Source organism: Tenrec ecaudatus, chromosome 13, assembly GCF_050624435.1.
Source record: "Tenrec ecaudatus isolate mTenEca1 chromosome 13, mTenEca1.hap1, whole genome shotgun sequence".
Lineage (NCBI taxonomy): Eukaryota > Metazoa > Chordata > Mammalia > Afrosoricida > Tenrecidae > Tenrec > Tenrec ecaudatus.
In genome coordinates this window covers 48,577,351-48,594,051 of record NC_134542.1, presented here as the reverse complement: position 1 = coordinate 48,594,051, position 16,701 = coordinate 48,577,351, and the positions used below count along the sequence as shown (strand labels likewise).

The 16,701-nt window shown below is 46.9% G+C and overlaps 1 protein-coding gene across 1 annotated transcript in view; it reads left to right on the top strand.

Moving 5' to 3' along the window:
- The first annotated feature begins 950 nt into the window (after positions 1-950).
- The window catches only part of MFSD6 (major facilitator superfamily domain containing 6), a 74,596-nt gene continuing 58,845 nt past the window's right edge, over positions 951-16,701 (top strand). The window contains exon 1 of the mRNA XM_075529523.1: positions 951-1,215. The gene's annotated coding sequence lies outside the window, so the exon portion shown is untranslated. The remainder of the gene's footprint in view (positions 1,216-16,701) is intronic.

The following is a 16,701-nucleotide window of genomic DNA, read 5'->3' as shown; positions in this document are numbered from 1 at the left end:
ATTTTTTTCTCACGATGCACCCCACATCCTAGAGTTTCAGACCTATAGAACCCACATCAGTGTAATTTAAACGTTCAGAACTTAAACCTTGGAAACAAAATAAGCCTGTTTTCCCTTTTCCTCTGTGGTGTCTTTGGATGGATCGGTTACAGGAACCTCAGCCTCACATACCTGCTTCCTTAGGATTGTGGTTAAGGCTGAAGCAGCACTTAAGGTGACAAAACCGACACAGTGGGAGTTTTTAGTGGTTTGGTTCTGGATTGTTCTAGATGGTAACTGTTCCATCATGATTGTTGTTGTTACCAGAATCAGACTGTAAGCATTCTGGCTTCCCCTCGAGCCTAGTTCAGGCACACAAAATAGTTGCTGGATGATTGACATTTTTTCAACATCCGCCTCTACTCTTCCTACACGTCTAACCAGAAATACAACTTTAATTACCTTCCTAGTGCGACACACACTGTGCATCTTCAGCAAAGCTCCTAGACCCAGCAGGGAAGGGTGCTTTAGCCTGGTGGACTCCCTATTTGCTTGCTTCCACTCGTTCGCTCCTCTCCTCTCCGGGGTAAACTGGGGACAGCGACAGAGCCTTCGAGATAACGCATCCGTTGCGTAAGCACTGTGTCCAGCACAGAATGAGAGCCCCATCAATGATGGCGATCATCATTATTCTTGTTGTCATTATCATTACAATGCCCAGGCCCGGCAGGCACCGCTCCGCAGCTCCGGCCCCCGCCTGTGTCCTGGGCCCGGGGTCGCCGCCGGGGGCCGCGTCGGAGAGTAGCACCCGGCCGCCCCCGGCTGGGCGCGCTGCCCCCGCAGGCCTGGATCCCCGAGTCCCCGGGGGCCGCCGGGGAGGGCGGGCGGGCGGGAGGAGGCCGCCGCCGCCGCCGCAGGAGGCGGAGCGCTGCACCTGGCGGCGGGTGCTCGGCGCTCAACCCTGAAACGGGTCCAGCCGGTCGTGAGCGGCGGCGGCGGCCGGAGCCGAGCCGGAGAGCAGGGCGCGCCGGCGGGTGCAGCGGGCCCACGGTTCGCCGCGCGCCGCCCCCCGCACCCCGCATCCCCCCGCCGGCCGCGCGCCGCCGCCTCATCCCCGGAGGAGCCAGGGACCCGCCCGGGATGGTGCGCGCCGCGCCGACAGCCGCCGCCCAGCGCCCCGGGCACGGGGCTGCCCCTGCCGCGCACAGCTGAGCGCCGTCGCCCCGCGGGCCGCAGGTGAGTGCGGGCGGGCGGGCGCGCGCCGGGGAGGGGGCGCGCACGGGGGGTGGCCCGCCCTGGCCTCTGCCGGGGCCGCCCGACCCGCCCGGGGGACCGGGAGGCCACCCTCGGGGGCGCACACCTGCGGCCGGGGGAGGGGGCTTCGGCGCGGGGCCGGGGCGAGCGCGCGCGGGGGGCTTCCCGGCCGCCTGTCATCTTTGTGGGGTGCTGGGGAGCTGCAGCCGGCGTGCCCGGCGAGCCGGCACTTCCGCAAACGTAATTGGAGTCGGGAAAACAAAGGCGCTGCCGGGGACCCTGGTCGGGCACCGGCGGCAGCTGCCAGGTGGTGGGGGCCGGGGAGGAGGGCAGTGACCAGGCCCGGGCGGGCCCAGCGCCACCTGTGCCCTTGCCATAAACATCCCCCGGAGAGAGGGGGAGGCGAGCGGTTCCCGAGCAGCCAGCCCTGTGCCAGGGACATGGCCACTCGTGTGGCCAGAGGAGGATATTGACGTCGTGTGCTCTAGGTGATTAAACGGGAAGAACCAACTCTGCTCCACCTGCTCTCGCGCTGTCAGAAATGCCCCACACCCGCGTCTGCACCGCCCTCGGTCTATACCGCCGCGGAGCCGCCCAGGAGCTGAGGGGTAGCGGGGTTTCTGGTCCTCCTGAATCCCGTCTCCTCCCTTCACAGTCCTCTAACTTAGGCAGCACCGTGAAGAAATTCAAACCGAACTTCCTCTCTCGTCTGTCTGTGCCAGCAAGGGCAGATAGGTGATTAATTACCCATAAGGCCTGCACTCGGCGCATTTAGCCTCTCCCCCTCGCTTTGACAACCACAAACATGTCCTTTCGCCTACGAATATTTCATAAGCTCCTGAAGCTCCAGAAACCTTGTCCGAGAGTCTTGGGGTGGGGGTGGGGAGTTGAAATTCTAATCCAACCGGTGCCTAAATGGTTGGATGCCCTTGAGCAAGCTCCATCGTCCTGAGCCCCAGTATTTTTACTTGTAACACGAGATGGGATTAGATCCATCGGAGCCAACTTTACCCTTCCCCAAAGTTCTAAAAGCCAAGAATTTTGTAGACATCAAATCTCTTCAATGTACATGGATGGAAAGAGGGAGTGGCTACTGGTTGACCACCAATATTAAGTAAATGCGGATGGCTAGTTAGTAGGCCTATGATGGGTAGATATCCTTTGCCCAAGCACCGGTGGTCCTGGGCCAGGTAAGGGTGCATGCACTATTGAAGCTGCTTCGTTAGGTGGGAGATTTGGCTTTTGAGGCTTTGTCCAGCTGGCCATTACTAGATGTGGAGGGTATGTTTAGTTATATGGTGGTAGTCAGATGGCTTGTGTATATCACACGGGTCAGTAAAGCATTAGGAGAAGGTAGGATTTTCCTAATGAGCTCTGTGCAAGACATCTGGGGCAGTGGAGGGAGAGAGGGTCCTATTTCAATAAGGCAGGAAAGCCAGGAAGCATGTTTACAGTGATTTACTTTTAAGGCACCTTTCTGTGTCTCTACAAATAAGGTAAATAAGAAAAAGCGCAAGTAGCCTTAGACATTGCATCTTTATGGAGAAGGACGGTGGTGCAGCTAGAGGCCATCATCAGACATCCCAGTACTGGAAATCAGGGATGTAGCAATGTGTCCATAGAAGAATGTATTTGAAGTGTTGAAGTCTAGGCTCAGCTCTAAAGCCCAGGCGCACATAAAGAGGCGACTGAGAAAAGCCACTTTAAATGTCTGTTTAACTCGCCTTGCCTTATGGCTAGGTTGTGCCTCTAACCTTCCCAAATTTCCCAGTGTTTTTAATAAATAGGCATTCATCAAGCATCTATTATAAATATGGCACTATTTTATATGATACACTGTCAGCACTAAAATGTGTTACAACTAATGCCTGAAATTTTGCAATAGTGCAATTCTTATTTTTCCCCAACATGTGGTTATCTTGTGTTACTAGTCCTTTGAGATTCTGGATTCATAGTCGTAGACTACTATATGATGTACAACTATGTACTTACTTGAAGGTAGCCTTTTCTAAAAAAAATTTTGGGTAGAAAAAACTGTGTGTATGTCTAAATCAGTGATTTACATAGCTAGGCTTAAACATAACCTCAAACCATTCAAAGCACATTTTTAATTTGTCTTGATTTATTGATTTTGCTACTGTATGTTCTGTGGGAGTCATTGTTAAGATAGAACAAGCAATAATCTGCTGAGGAGGACCTGTAAAGTCTCCAGGATACAACTGCTTTCAATATCACTTTTAAAACTGCTTTGCTTCTGCTGTGAAAAGTTAAGAAGTGTAAGGTTCTGCCGTGTTACTTTTTGACAAAGAACATACTTATACTCAAGCTTATTCACAAAAAGAAATTTGGCTAGAGAGACAGTTACAATCGTGTGTTAATTCCTGGCTATGGCTCCCCAGTTCTGCTGTGGCCTGTGCTGGTACCGGCCAGGTTCTGCACCTCTGACTTCCTTTCCTCCCCAATCCTGTTAACTAAAAGGAGTATGAAGACGCCATTTCAATGTCAGTGGCCATAGATTTCCCAGGCTCCCCTATGATCGCAGTTGAATTTTGGGTGCGCCCTACCTGAGAAAATGTGCGATAGAACATTAATAAGAATTTTAAGAATGAATGAACATTTGTTAGAGAACTGCATTTATGATGGCATCGATCTCAAATTGAAACTGGATAGAACTCCCCTGGGTGGCTTCTTATTTACTTGGGTCTTTCAAAGTCCTCTACTGTAACTCCATGGGTTCCACAGGCTGCAGCCATTGCCCGAGGGAAGCAAGTGGCTGTCCACGACCTACCTCTGTGGCTTAGGGCAGGAGACATGGGAGGGTGGGACCTCCAAGCTCCGGTTGGGGCTGCCTTAGAGAGGGCGGTTCCTCCTATCCCAGGTGGAACAGGAGGAAGTCTATTCACTTAAGAATTATCCACTTTGTAATCCGTAGGTTCTAAAAGTTTTGGCTTGGTAATTTGAAACCTTATGGGTTAAATGGGCGAGCCTTTGTCTAGACATTGCATGATGTGCAATCACCCTGCAGAAAGTCCTTGTTCTCAGTCATCGCAAGCCTTACCAACACCTGAGGATGCTGCTGCTAAGTCTTACAAGGCAAGAGGTAATCCATCCTGACCCTCAAGATGAGCCCTTCTTCCTCAGGCTGGAGGAGCTTCTGGTTGTGACATGTACTGGAGAGGAAAGCACTTTCCTCTTTGGGAGATGAGATCCCCCCAGGCCTTGCCCGAAGTTCCTCTCTCTTTGTATCCTTTCTGGTTATAATAAAAACCCACAGGGTCAGTGAGAGCCAGACGGGGCTGGCATCTGCCTGTTTGGCAGTCTGGAAGAAGTTATCCTTCTAATGTGTGCGCTTTGACCTAACTCTGGGTGGGTTAGGTCTGAGAAATGCGGCATGGGAAAAGATGGTATCCCAATAACTAGTGAGCTCTGCCCCGGCTCTGGGTGGCTAGGGTCCTAGAGAAAGTGTGCCACCTGGGTGCTTGGTGACAAGGATGGAGAGCGGGGAGGCGAGGACTGGATTCATTTGTACTCTTTGGGAGTCATGCTGAAGGTGGGGGCGGCCACGTGTTTAGTGTAGCCCCTATCATTGTCAGTGATATTAATTCATTTGGGAAAATGATTTCTAAGCTCCTAATTTGGAATGACTTTCCAACCATTTCTGACAATGATTTCCTGCTAAAGCACAATGAATATTGGAAAAGTCTGATCATTAGTTTGGCTACCCTCTGAATCAGTAGTTCTCAACCTGTGGGTCGCGGCCCCTTTGGGGGTTGAATGACCCTTTCACAGGGGTTGCCCAATTCATAACAGTAGCAAAATTACAGTTATAAAGTAGACACAAGATAATTTTCTGGTTGGGGGTCGCCACAGCAGGAGGAGCTGTCTGAAAGGGTCACGGCCTTAGGAAGGCTGAGAACCACTGCTCTAAATACAAGAGGCTACTGATGTTCGTTAGAGAGAACCGAATATACAGGGTTTTGTTTTCACCACGCGTTGGGAGCCCACTGCATTCCTTCTGGACAAATAAGTGCACAATCTCGAAAGCAGATTCAATTACTTTCACTTCCTATCTTGAGCATCTATTATTATTTTCTTGTTGGAAAAACTCACAAGATATAACTATCATTTACTTTTTTAAAATGCTGTACTGTGAACTATGTTGTTCTTCCTGCTAGGCTTGTTTTAAGATGGGGAGTTTATTTGAGAGGTAGGAGAAATGAGGTCAGGGGCCCACTCAAACTTATAAGCTGTGAGGGATTGGCACAATGTTTAATCAGAAACCTAAAACAAATATACAGGCATCTGCTTCCCTGATGGTAAAGTCCAAAGGACTTAAATTATTTTTTAAAAAAAGTATTGACATTCAATGATTTGTTTCTACATAGTGAAAGTAAAAACCCACTTGGTTAGTATTAATAAAACCAACTTTACAGGCTAGTTCTGCCATCGTTTAACAGGTGAAAACAATTAGTTTCTTTTACTCTTACCAGGCTGAAGGGAAATATAGTACAGAGTATTTTTGTTCCTTGTTTCAAATATACTGCGTCTCAATTATAATTAAAATGTTCCTACAGGGGACTATACTTTAAATGAATAGTTATTTTTGGTCTAGAGATGCTTAATTATTCTAGTCCATAGTCCAATAATGAGCTTTATAGCGAACTACTAAACATTAGGCTCTAGACAGGCATGAGAACATACATTTATTTACTTTGGTGCATAAAATGCTAGTCTGGACCTAAGGGTAGAAGTGTTAAAGAATTATAGAACATTTAACAAGAATGATTGTGGAATGACTGCAAATTAAGGCCCATAGCCTTTAAAAAAATAGTTTTACTGGCATGCAATTCACATATCATAGTATTCAGTCATTCAATCATATTAAGAAGAATTTTAAACTATCACCATAATCAATTTTAGAGTATTTCTTTCTTTCTTGTAGTTATTACTGTTGGCTCCCCATTTTCCCACAACCACTCTTGAAATGCCTAGTTACTGTCTTTATCGATTTACATATTCTGAAGTTTATATACAGAAGAAAAATAAAATAAAAACAAGAAACTAACAACCTCCCCCCCCAAATCCCAACAAAAATGACAAAATAAAACAGAAAATTTTCAATCAAAAAGAAAGCAGAACATATTAAAAACTGGAACACATTTAAAATGGGCCAAAAGGGAGATCAAATGACAAGGTGTTACGTTTTAAGGTCACTACACCCACCCTCTGCCTGGTAGCAAGGTTGCTCACACCCCGGGACTGTGATACGAGCACTGGAGTCGTAATCCAGGTGGGGAGCCTGCAAATAGGTTTAGGGCTTCCACTGTCATTCATAGCCATCTGAGGATTCCTCATTTAAGCTCTGATACCATTCCCTCCTCCATATTTAAATTTTATTGTTTACAGTTCTTGAATCACACAGGCTAGTGTGCTTCTTCCATGTGGACTTAGTTAACACCTCACTTAGATGGCTGCTTTCTTTAAGATAGGCCTTTAAGACTCCAGATGTTATTTTTTCTGATATCCAAGCACAAGGGCCAGTGTCTTACTATAATGTTATTTGGTGCGGTTGAATTGGTTCCTATGTGCACTGATCCTGCGTAACAACAGAATGAAGCACTGCCTGGTCCTGTGCCACCTTCACAGTCTGTGCTGTTTGAACCCATTGCTGCAAACTCTGTGAGTCCATCTCATTGAAAGTCTTCGTCTCTTTCACTTGCCCTGTGTTTCATTAAGCATGATGTCCTTTCCTGGGAATAGGTCCTTCCTGATAAAATTTAAAGCACATGAGATGAAGTCTAGATATCCTTGCCATCTCCCCCCTTAAAAAAATATTTCATTGAGTTTTGGTGAGAGTTTACATAGTAAATTAGGTTCCAATTAAGTAATTTCTATACATATTGTTCAATGACATTGGTTACATATTTCACATTATATCAACATTATGGTTTTTTTAGTGGTTTTCTTGATATAGTATTCACATACCATATACCTCCATGGTTAAATCGCTTTTAAAGTGAGCTGTGGATACATAATCACAATCAGTTCTAGTGCTCCCTCTCCACTCCTTTGCCATCTTCTAAAGATTCCATCTGTACTTCTAAGACAGAGATGTTCATTCTTCTGGCCAGAGAAAACCCCTCAAATGCTCTGCCATCAAGTCAATGTGAATCATAGTGGCGCTAACAGACAGGGTGAGTTTTCAAGATGGTAGCTGTTTATGGGCGTGGAAGTCCCGTCTTTCTCCTGCGGAGCTGGTGGTTTCAAACTGCCAACCGTGTGGATTGCGGCTGAACTTGTAACCGCTGCGACACGAGGCATCTTCTGGCAATCTATGGAGTATTCCCAATTCCTTACCGACAACCTAACCCATGGATCGATTCTTCTTTGGCCTTCCTTCTTGATCGCTCAGCGTTCACATGCTTGTGAGGCCATTGAAAATAGCGTGACTTGAGTCAGGTGAACCTTACCCCCTCCTAGTGATATCTTGGCCTTAAGAAACCCACCACTTTAAAGAGATCTTTGGTAGCAGACTTGCCCAATGCAATAAATACATCATTTGAATTCTTGATTGATGTTTCCATGGGTGTTGCCCTGGGCTCCCAGTAAAATGATATTTCTGTTCAGTCCTTTCTCCCCATCCATCATGATGGTCCCATCATGAGGGTTTCTGTCTTCTTTACATTGAAGGGTAGTCCACACTGAAGGCTGTAGTCTGCTTGGCATCAGCAAGCCTTGGCAGCCTTCTCCACTTTTCATCAAGCAAGTGAAGGGCTTGGTCTTGAAGCTAATTGCAAGTACTACTATCCTGTGATGGTGTCATTTTAGAACAAGCAGTACTGTAGGAATTTTATCTAATGCAACCTTTTCAAAAAATACCATTTTATTGGACATTAATACAGATATCATATCATTCCATAGTTCAATCACATCAAGTAGTATTGTACAATTGCTACCACAATCAGTTTCCAAACATTATTTTCCTTCTTGAACTCCTTAACATCAATTCCCTTTTACCTCCTCCCCTTCCCCCACTGATCCCCCCAGAAACCTATATTCTACTCTCTATCCTTTTAGGTTCATCAATCCTGGGTTTCATATACTGAAAAACAGGAAAACATATAACAAAAATTCAATGACAAAATAAATCTGAGATAAGCCCCAATATGAACAAACAAACAAACAAAAAATTACAGAATATGTTGCAAATCAGATCAGGCCTAATGTGCATCAGAGGAGGATCAACTGGCAAGGTTTTAACCACTTAAGTCAGGTTTATCATTTTTATCTTCTATAGGCATCTCTCCAGTGCACTCTGTTTGGTAACTAGTTCGTCTCACCGTTTTACTGTGGATAGATGGTGTGTTCGGCTGGGTTGACTGGAGAAACAAATCCAGTGACACTCATATATGTATAAGAAAGAGCTCAGGAAGTAATTGTATATCATGAAAACATCCCAGCCTAGTCCAACTCAAGTCCCTAAGTCCGATACTAGTCCATGAGAACCTCTTCAGACTCACAGTCACATGCAATGGTGCAAATGCAGGAAGATCACAAGCCGGTTGGTGAAAAGTCTTGTGGCTCCAATGGTGGTGGAAGCACCACAGGGCTCTGGAGGTCTCACCAACAGGAAGGTAAAAGCAGAGAAGGAGAGGTTCCCAGGACCCTCCTTAGGAGAAGGCCACACCCACAGGGAGGCACCATCAGGCTGTGACTTGATTGGCAGATTGAATACCACCCCCATATTATTGTATGTCGTCAAGTTGGCATGGAACTATGTAACAACTCAGAGGGGAATTACTGGCGGCTTATCAACTTTTTATAACATCCGAAAACTTAGAATAAACTTGCAAATTTTCTTGACTCCTTTACTGTCTTGGTGGTTCTCACATCTGAGGTCTTAATGGGTATTTTTGTTGCTATTTTAATAGATATTTTCTGTCCAACTACATTATAGCACATGGTAGAACTCTGTATATTGCAGGTTGCTAAAGACTCTTCCTGAATTAAAACTATAAGCAAATGTTCACATTGCTTTTGAGTTTATAGCATTTTTAAGCTCCATTTAAGCTCTACTTCATTGAAGCCCTGAAACTGTTTCTTGCCTTGAGTTTGTGTTTTTAATCCCAGTTTTATAGATGACATGGAGACTCAGCGAGGCAGTGAGTCACCAGAACCAGAGGGAGGAACACCACTCCTCTCTACTGAACTCCCTACAATTAATGTCTGAACCATAAAACATGAACAGAATTTTACATGTACAATACCATAGGGTACTTGTCAAAACAACATTTATGGAAAGCTTAAAGAACGAAGGATAATATCTAAGTAATGACATCCTCCTTCAAGGGGCTTATGATGTAGTTGGGTAGACAGGAAATAGCTTCCAAAAGATAATAATAAAATTACCCACAAAGCCTCAGGTGCGAGAACCACCTACGTAGTAAAGGAGTCAGGAACATACTACAAGTTTATTCTCTTTTCAGATGCTGTGAGAGATTGCATTAGATGCGATTCATAAAGCACTGCTTGTTCTACAATGTCACCACCACAGGATATGAGTACTTGCAATTAGTGTCAAGACCTAGCCACCGGAATTAGTGTCAAGACCTAGGCACCAGAATTAGTGTCAAGACCTAGGCACCGGATTTAGTGTCAAGACCTAGGCACCAGAATTAGTGTCAAGACCTAGGCACCAGAATTTCCCAGGTCAGAGAGGCCCTAGTAGGGGTTGCAGAAGCCACCTGCTCCTCTGTATTTCGCACTGACGAGCTGTAAGCCCTTGCAGCCGTTCCCCCTCTGACTGGGCTCCTGCAGGAACTCCCCCTTTGATCTCAAAGCACACGGACAGAGTCTTACGTGTGTCAGGCACTGTGCTTAGAACGCAACCCGCAGTATGCTGAAAAACAAAGCCAAACAAGCTGGACTATGAATACATCTCTTGATTAGGAGCACAAGAACAAACGACACCCCACCGCTGTCCCTGCGTTGTGACATGTGAGAGAGGATGGGGCTGATCCTCCGTGTGGCAGGGAGTAGGAGGCTGGCTCTCAGCGCAGCACGAGGTGCCCACTGAAGAAATCCTCATTCACCAAAGGAGGTTGATTTGGAGTCGATCATTCTGCTGCTGTAGGCGCCGGTCAGGCCTCTAAGCCTTTCCCAGAATCCTCCATTCCAGCACCAGCTTGGCCCTCTTCTTTCACCACCCCGACCCCTTCCAGGCCTAGGTGAGCGGTCCCAAGCCTCCCTCACCCAAGCTGCCTTTCTTTGGTATGCCCCTGCCCTGCCACCCTCAGGAGCATGGGTGGGACCCTGGCGAGAATGTGATGTCCCATCACCAGAGCAAACAGGAGGGGTGCACTGGGGACTGAGGCTTGGAAATAAGCCTAACACTTTTACAGAACACAAGCTTCCTCCTCAAAGGACCCTTTCTCCCCTGGAGTGAAGAGGAAGCCCTTGGCAGCTTAGCCTCCATGGAATGCTGAGGCACAAGGGATGCACAGGGGCAGGCGTTTACTTGGGATGTGCAGGCGCGCCTTGTTGTGCACAGTCACTCCGTGAGTCAGCATATGCAAGCTGGAACCAGCCTCTGCCTTTGAACATGGCCACCGCCCTGTGGTTCCCCACACTCGGTATGAGTTCATTATCAGAAGGGAGGATGAGAAGGTGACAGAGAAGGACGAAGGAGAAGATGGGTGGGGTTGGGGAGCCTAAACCCCAGAAACAATCCAGAACCACAGTGGCTGTAAACAGGGCAAGCTGACACCGTTCATCTGTGCTCCACCGCTCCAACGAGGAGAGAGGCCAGAGGCCCTGTCCGGATGGACTGCTGCAGCTAGACTGGATCTGCTGCTTCTGGACAGCGCGGGAGCAGGTGAGATCCTGCCTCAGGGCCGCCCCAGGGCCTGCTCGGGCGCCCAATAGCGGGCGAGGTTCCTGTCTCACATAGCGTTGGGCGGTACGGGCTGCGCCCTCCTGAGAAACTCAGAAAGGTCTCTGGGAAAGCGGCAGTGGAAAGCTTCCTTGAGGAGTGCTGCCCGAAGCTGCCTGTGGTTACTGAACTGCTGGGTCCCAGGGTGTCTCGGTGAGGTGGCCCGCCACGGGACTCAGGCTGTAGGACTTGCAGTATGGGCCGCCGCCAGGGCTGTGGACCTGCAGGCTGGTCCACTCGTGGACGAGGAGGCCCACGGCCAAGCAGGAGCGCTGGCCTCCATCCAGAAATGGGCACCATGCTTGTTTATCCTCACACTCACCCTAAGAGAAAAGTGTGATTACCTTCTCCGTTTTGCTGATGGGCTGCCGCGGTGATGCAGTCAGCTGCTAACCGCAGTCAGGGTGAAGGCTTGAGTCGACCAGAGAGCCCTGAAAAGACAGTGCTGCCCCTCTACTTCTGCAAAACCAGCCCTCCCGGAGCCTGACGGAGCCCGTTCTGCTCTGGCACACATGAGGTCGGCATGAGTCAGAACTGATTTGACAACTTGGTTCTGTTTTTCTTTTGTTGTCGTTTTTGTCCTGTAGGTGGGGAGATGGAATTTTAGGGAAGTTCATTGCTTTCACAAGGCCGCAGAGCTAGTTAAAGACAGAATCTAGAAGCTCTATCTCTGCAAGTCATTCTCACACCTATTACTCAAGACGCCTGTAAGCGTGTGTATGCACACCCACCGTACCCATTGCCCACCAGTCGTTTCCAGCTCCTGATGATCCTATAAGAAGAGGTAGAATTTCCCTGTAATGTTTCCAACTATACTTTCAGGGAAGCTGAGAGGCTGTGAGCTCAAGCCAGTGACCTTTTAGCTAGCAGCCTGGTGCTTTGTATTGTGTATCCACCAAAAAACAAAATAAAACAAAACAAAAACAAACACAAAAAACCCTACAACTCCCACAGCTGTTACATTGGCTCCAATTGATAGCTACACTATGTAAGCCCCAGGCTCTTCTGAATCAGGCCTTTTAATGCTCCTGTTTGGGTTTGGTCCTCCCCATCTTACAAGGGGGTACCCCCAAAAAACCTGGAACTTTTTTTTTCAAAGGTATGTATTTAATTTTTTTTAACAAAACAACTTTATCACCTTCAAAGTACTCTCCATTACACTTAATACATTTGTCAAACTGCGATTCCATTCTTGGAAGCATTTTTCAAACTCATGTGTTTGGGTGGCTGACAGCACCTTCCTCGTTTTTTCTTCACCTCTTCTATGTCGTCAAATCGTATCCTGTCATGTGCCTGTTCATTTGTGGAGACAAAAAGAAGTCATAAGGAGTGAGGTCAGCTGAGTAAGGTGTGTGAGGCAAGAGAGGGATGCTGTTTTTTTTGCCCCAAACTGGAGCACTGAGATGGCTGCATGAGCAGGTACATTACCATGGTGGCAAAATCAGCCCCCTGTGCCACCGATCAAGTAATTTTTGTCACACACTGTTACACAATTTTATCAGAACCTCTGAATAGAAAGCTTGATGAACAGTCTGACCCAGTGAAACCAGCTTCAGATGCACTTCCCCCCTCACATCAGCGGAGCTTCTTTCCATTGATTTTTGGATACCCCTCGCATATGATTCTCTCAAGCACTGACCCTGGAGGCTCCTACATCTTCCTGCTTGCCCCTGTTCTGACATTAAGCATCGCTTCTTTCTTACAGGAGCCCTAGTAGTGTAGTGGTTACACACTGGACTGCTAACACAAAGTCAGCAGTTCAAAACCACCAGCCACTTGGAGGGAGAGAGATTAGGTTTTCTACTCCTGAAAAGAATAACAGTTTCAGAAAACCACAAGGGGAAGTTCTTTGCCCTGTAGGGTTGGAATTGATTGATGGCAGTGAGTTTGTTTGTTGCTGGTTTTTTTTTAAACCTGTCTCTTGTCACTGGACTGCACCTAATTCACTACTGTAACCCATTGAGCATCATGCACACCTCCCAGCGAGTTGCTGTTGTTAGGGGCCATCTGGTTGCCTCTGACCCATAGTGACCCCAAGCACGACAGAAGGAAACACTGCACAGTCCTGCCCCACCTTCGCAATTATCCTGTGCCTGCGCCCATTGCTGCAGCCCCTGTGTCAGTCCATCTCCTTGAGTGCCTTGCTCTTTTTCAATGCTCCTCCACTTTACCAAACATGGTGCCCTTCTCCAGGGACTGGTCTCACCTGACAATATGTCCGAAGTATATCAGATGAAGTTTTGACATCCTTGCCTCTAACGATCATGCTGGCCTTACTTCTTCCAATTCAGATCAGTTTGTCTTTTTAGTAGCCCATGGTAATTTCATTCTTCTTCCCCAGCACCACGATTTAAACGCATCGATTCTTCTACGGTTTGAATGTTCAACTTTCACATGCGTATAACACAATGGAGAATATCATGGGTGGGTCAGGCGTACCTTAGTCCTCAGAGTACTCTTCAGTACTCTAAAGAGGTCTTGTGCAGGAGATTTACCTAATGCAATATGTCTTTTAATCACTTGACTGCTGCTTCCCAGAGCATTGATTGTGGATTCAAGTAAGACAAAAACCTTGACAACTTCAATCCTTTCTTCACCGATCATGCTGTCACCTATGGGTCCAGTGGTGAGGATTTGGGTCCTCTTTACATTGAGTTGTAGTGCGCACTGAAAGCTACAATCCTTTATCTTCATCAGCAAGTGCTTCAGTTCCTCCTCACTTTCAGCAAGCAGGGTTGTGTCATCTGCATACCGCAGGTTGTTAATAAGCCTTCCTCCAATCCTGATGCTGCATTCTTCTTCATAGAATTCAACTTTTCTGATGATTTGCTCAACATGTAGATTGAACAAGTATGGCGAGAGGATACAACCCTGATGCACACCTTTCCTGATTTCAAATCATGCAATATCCCCACACAACTGTCTCTTGAGCCATATACAGGCTCTACATGAGCACCGTGAAGTGCTCTGGAATTCCCATTCTTCTAAAGGTGATCCATAGTTTATTCTGGTCCACACAGTCAATGACTTTTCATAGGTGATGGAATACAAGTAACCATCTTTCTGGTATTTTCTGCTTTGAGACTAGATACGCCTGACATCAGCAGTGCTATCACTGGTTCCACGTCCTCTTCTGAATCTGGTCTGCCCTTCCGGCAGCTCCCTGTCAATGTACGTCTGCAACCATTGTTGGATGATCATAAGCAAAAGTTTACTCGTGTGCAGTATCAATGATGTCATTCTATAGTTTGAGCATTCTGTTGGGTCGACTTTCTTTGGAATGGGCACAAATAATGGATCTTTTCCAGTTAGCCAGGTAGCTGTCCAAGTTTCCTGGCATAGACTAGTGAGTGCTTCCAGTACTTCTTCAATTTCCTGAAACATTTTAATGGGTATTCTGTCAATTCCTGGAGCCCTGTTTTTGGCCAATGCATTCAGTGCAGTTTGAACTTCTCCCTTCAGCACCATTGGTTCTTGCTTTTATTCTTGCTCATATCCCGGCTAGTGGTTGGTGCTAAATATTTGCTGGATAGTTTTTTTCTAAAGTCTTTTAATTTTTAGTATCACTTTCTAACACAATATATCTTGCTCTCCTATCATCCCATAACCTTCTATGCAAGGCTCTTTGTACTCTATACCTGTCTGGTGACCTCATTTGTCCCCCCGCCCCAGTAAGAACTTTCTAAGGTTCTCTTGCTGCCTTTTCCTTTCTCCAACTAAAAGCGTTCCCACATTTATTTTTGCCTAAGACAATTCCGATCCGTTTCCAAGGGTCTGTTTAAGTCCATTATTCTCTTGATGATCCCTGTCTGATGTGTGGGTTCTCTATTTTGGACCCTGGAAGCACCTGGTTGTCTGTATTATGTTTAGGCAGTAATCATTGCATGCTGTGTGGTTTTATCTTTATTATTCTTTGACTGGTCCTTTAAAGAAATTTACATTATTTAATATTTACATACTTGTGGGATTTTTTTTTGTGTGGGGTGGTCAGAGGCAAGCCTTTGAGGCTTAAGGCTAAGTTGTCAGCATCCCTGTCTAGCAGCTGCACAGTGCTTGGGGTGTTGTTGTTGTTGTTGTTAGGTTCCAATTCACAGCAACTCTCTGTACAACAGGACCGAACACTGCTGGGCCTGCACCTCCCTCACCATTGCTCTTCTGTTGGAGCCCATTGCTCCAGCCACTGTGTCCGCCCATCTTATGAAGCCTTCCTCTCTTTCACTGCTGCTCTACTTTCCCAAGCATGATGGCCTTCTCCAGAGACCCTCTCCTGATAACATGTCCAAAGCCCATCCCCATCCTTGCCTTGAAGGAGAATTCTGGCTGTATTTTGCCTGAGACAGACTTGGGTGTTCTTCAGGCAGTCCACGGTATTTTGACTAGTCTTCACCAGCACCATAACTCCAATGCATTTGCTCTTCTTCAGTCTTCCTTACACGATAGCAAAGTTCACATGCATATGAGGCCATTGAAAGCTGCAGTTTGAAACCACCAGCTGTTCTGTGGCATGAACCCAGGGCTTTCTAGTCCCATAAAGAGTTTCCGTTTTGGAAACTCACAGGAGCAGTTGTGCCCAGTCCCACAGAATCACTAGGAGTTGGAATCGACTTGACAGCAGGAGTCAGTCTGAGTCTCAGTGAGTTGCAATCCACACTGAAGGCTGAAGTCCCCATCTTTATCCGCAAGCACTTCAAGTCCTCACTTTCAGCCAGCAAGGTTATGTCATCTGCGTATTGCAGGTTGTTAATAAGCCTTCCCCCAGTCCTGATGTCACATTCTTCTCCATACAATCCAGCTTCTCTGATGATTTGCTCAGGATACAAATTAAATAAGCATGGTGGGAGGACACCATCCAATGCACACCCTTCCTGATGTAAAACTATGCAGTATTTCCTGCTCTCTCGATTCATCCTCGGGTTCTGCATGAGCACAATGAAGTGGGCTAGGATTCCCACTCTTCTCAAGGCCATCCATAGTTTATGATGGTTCACACGGTTGAGATGTAGGAGCTGCTAAAAGAACAGGTTCTGGTACCAGGCTTCCTTGAGTCATTCTTTGCCTTGTCTGTGCTTCACGCTCCTCATTTGTCAAGTGAGGAAAGTAACCACACCCACCACAAAAAGCATCGTGAGAATTACACAAGTGAATCCCTGCGAAGCTCCTAGTGTTATTTAAATGTGTCGCTGTTACACAAATAATCATAGATCCCACAGGACCTGTCTTAAAATAGAAATGCCTTGTCAACATGAAGCAACTATGGGTAGGCATTAATTTTTTGTATGGATTGGTGTGCTACCTGGAGCCTGGGAAATACCACTGAGGCGGCTCCGGTGGTTCTGGGAGGAGTTTCAATGCAAGTCAAATGCATTTGGTTGCAGCAGTGGGGGTCCATGGGGAGCCCGTGGGGAGCCGGGAATGCCAGCAGGAGTCCTGCTGGAAACTGGAGAATCAGCTGCGCTGACAGGGCAGGGACCAGTTTTGGCTCTTTCACAATTTGGATTTGGCTTAGTCCCAGGCATAAAGAAACCATGTCAAAATGC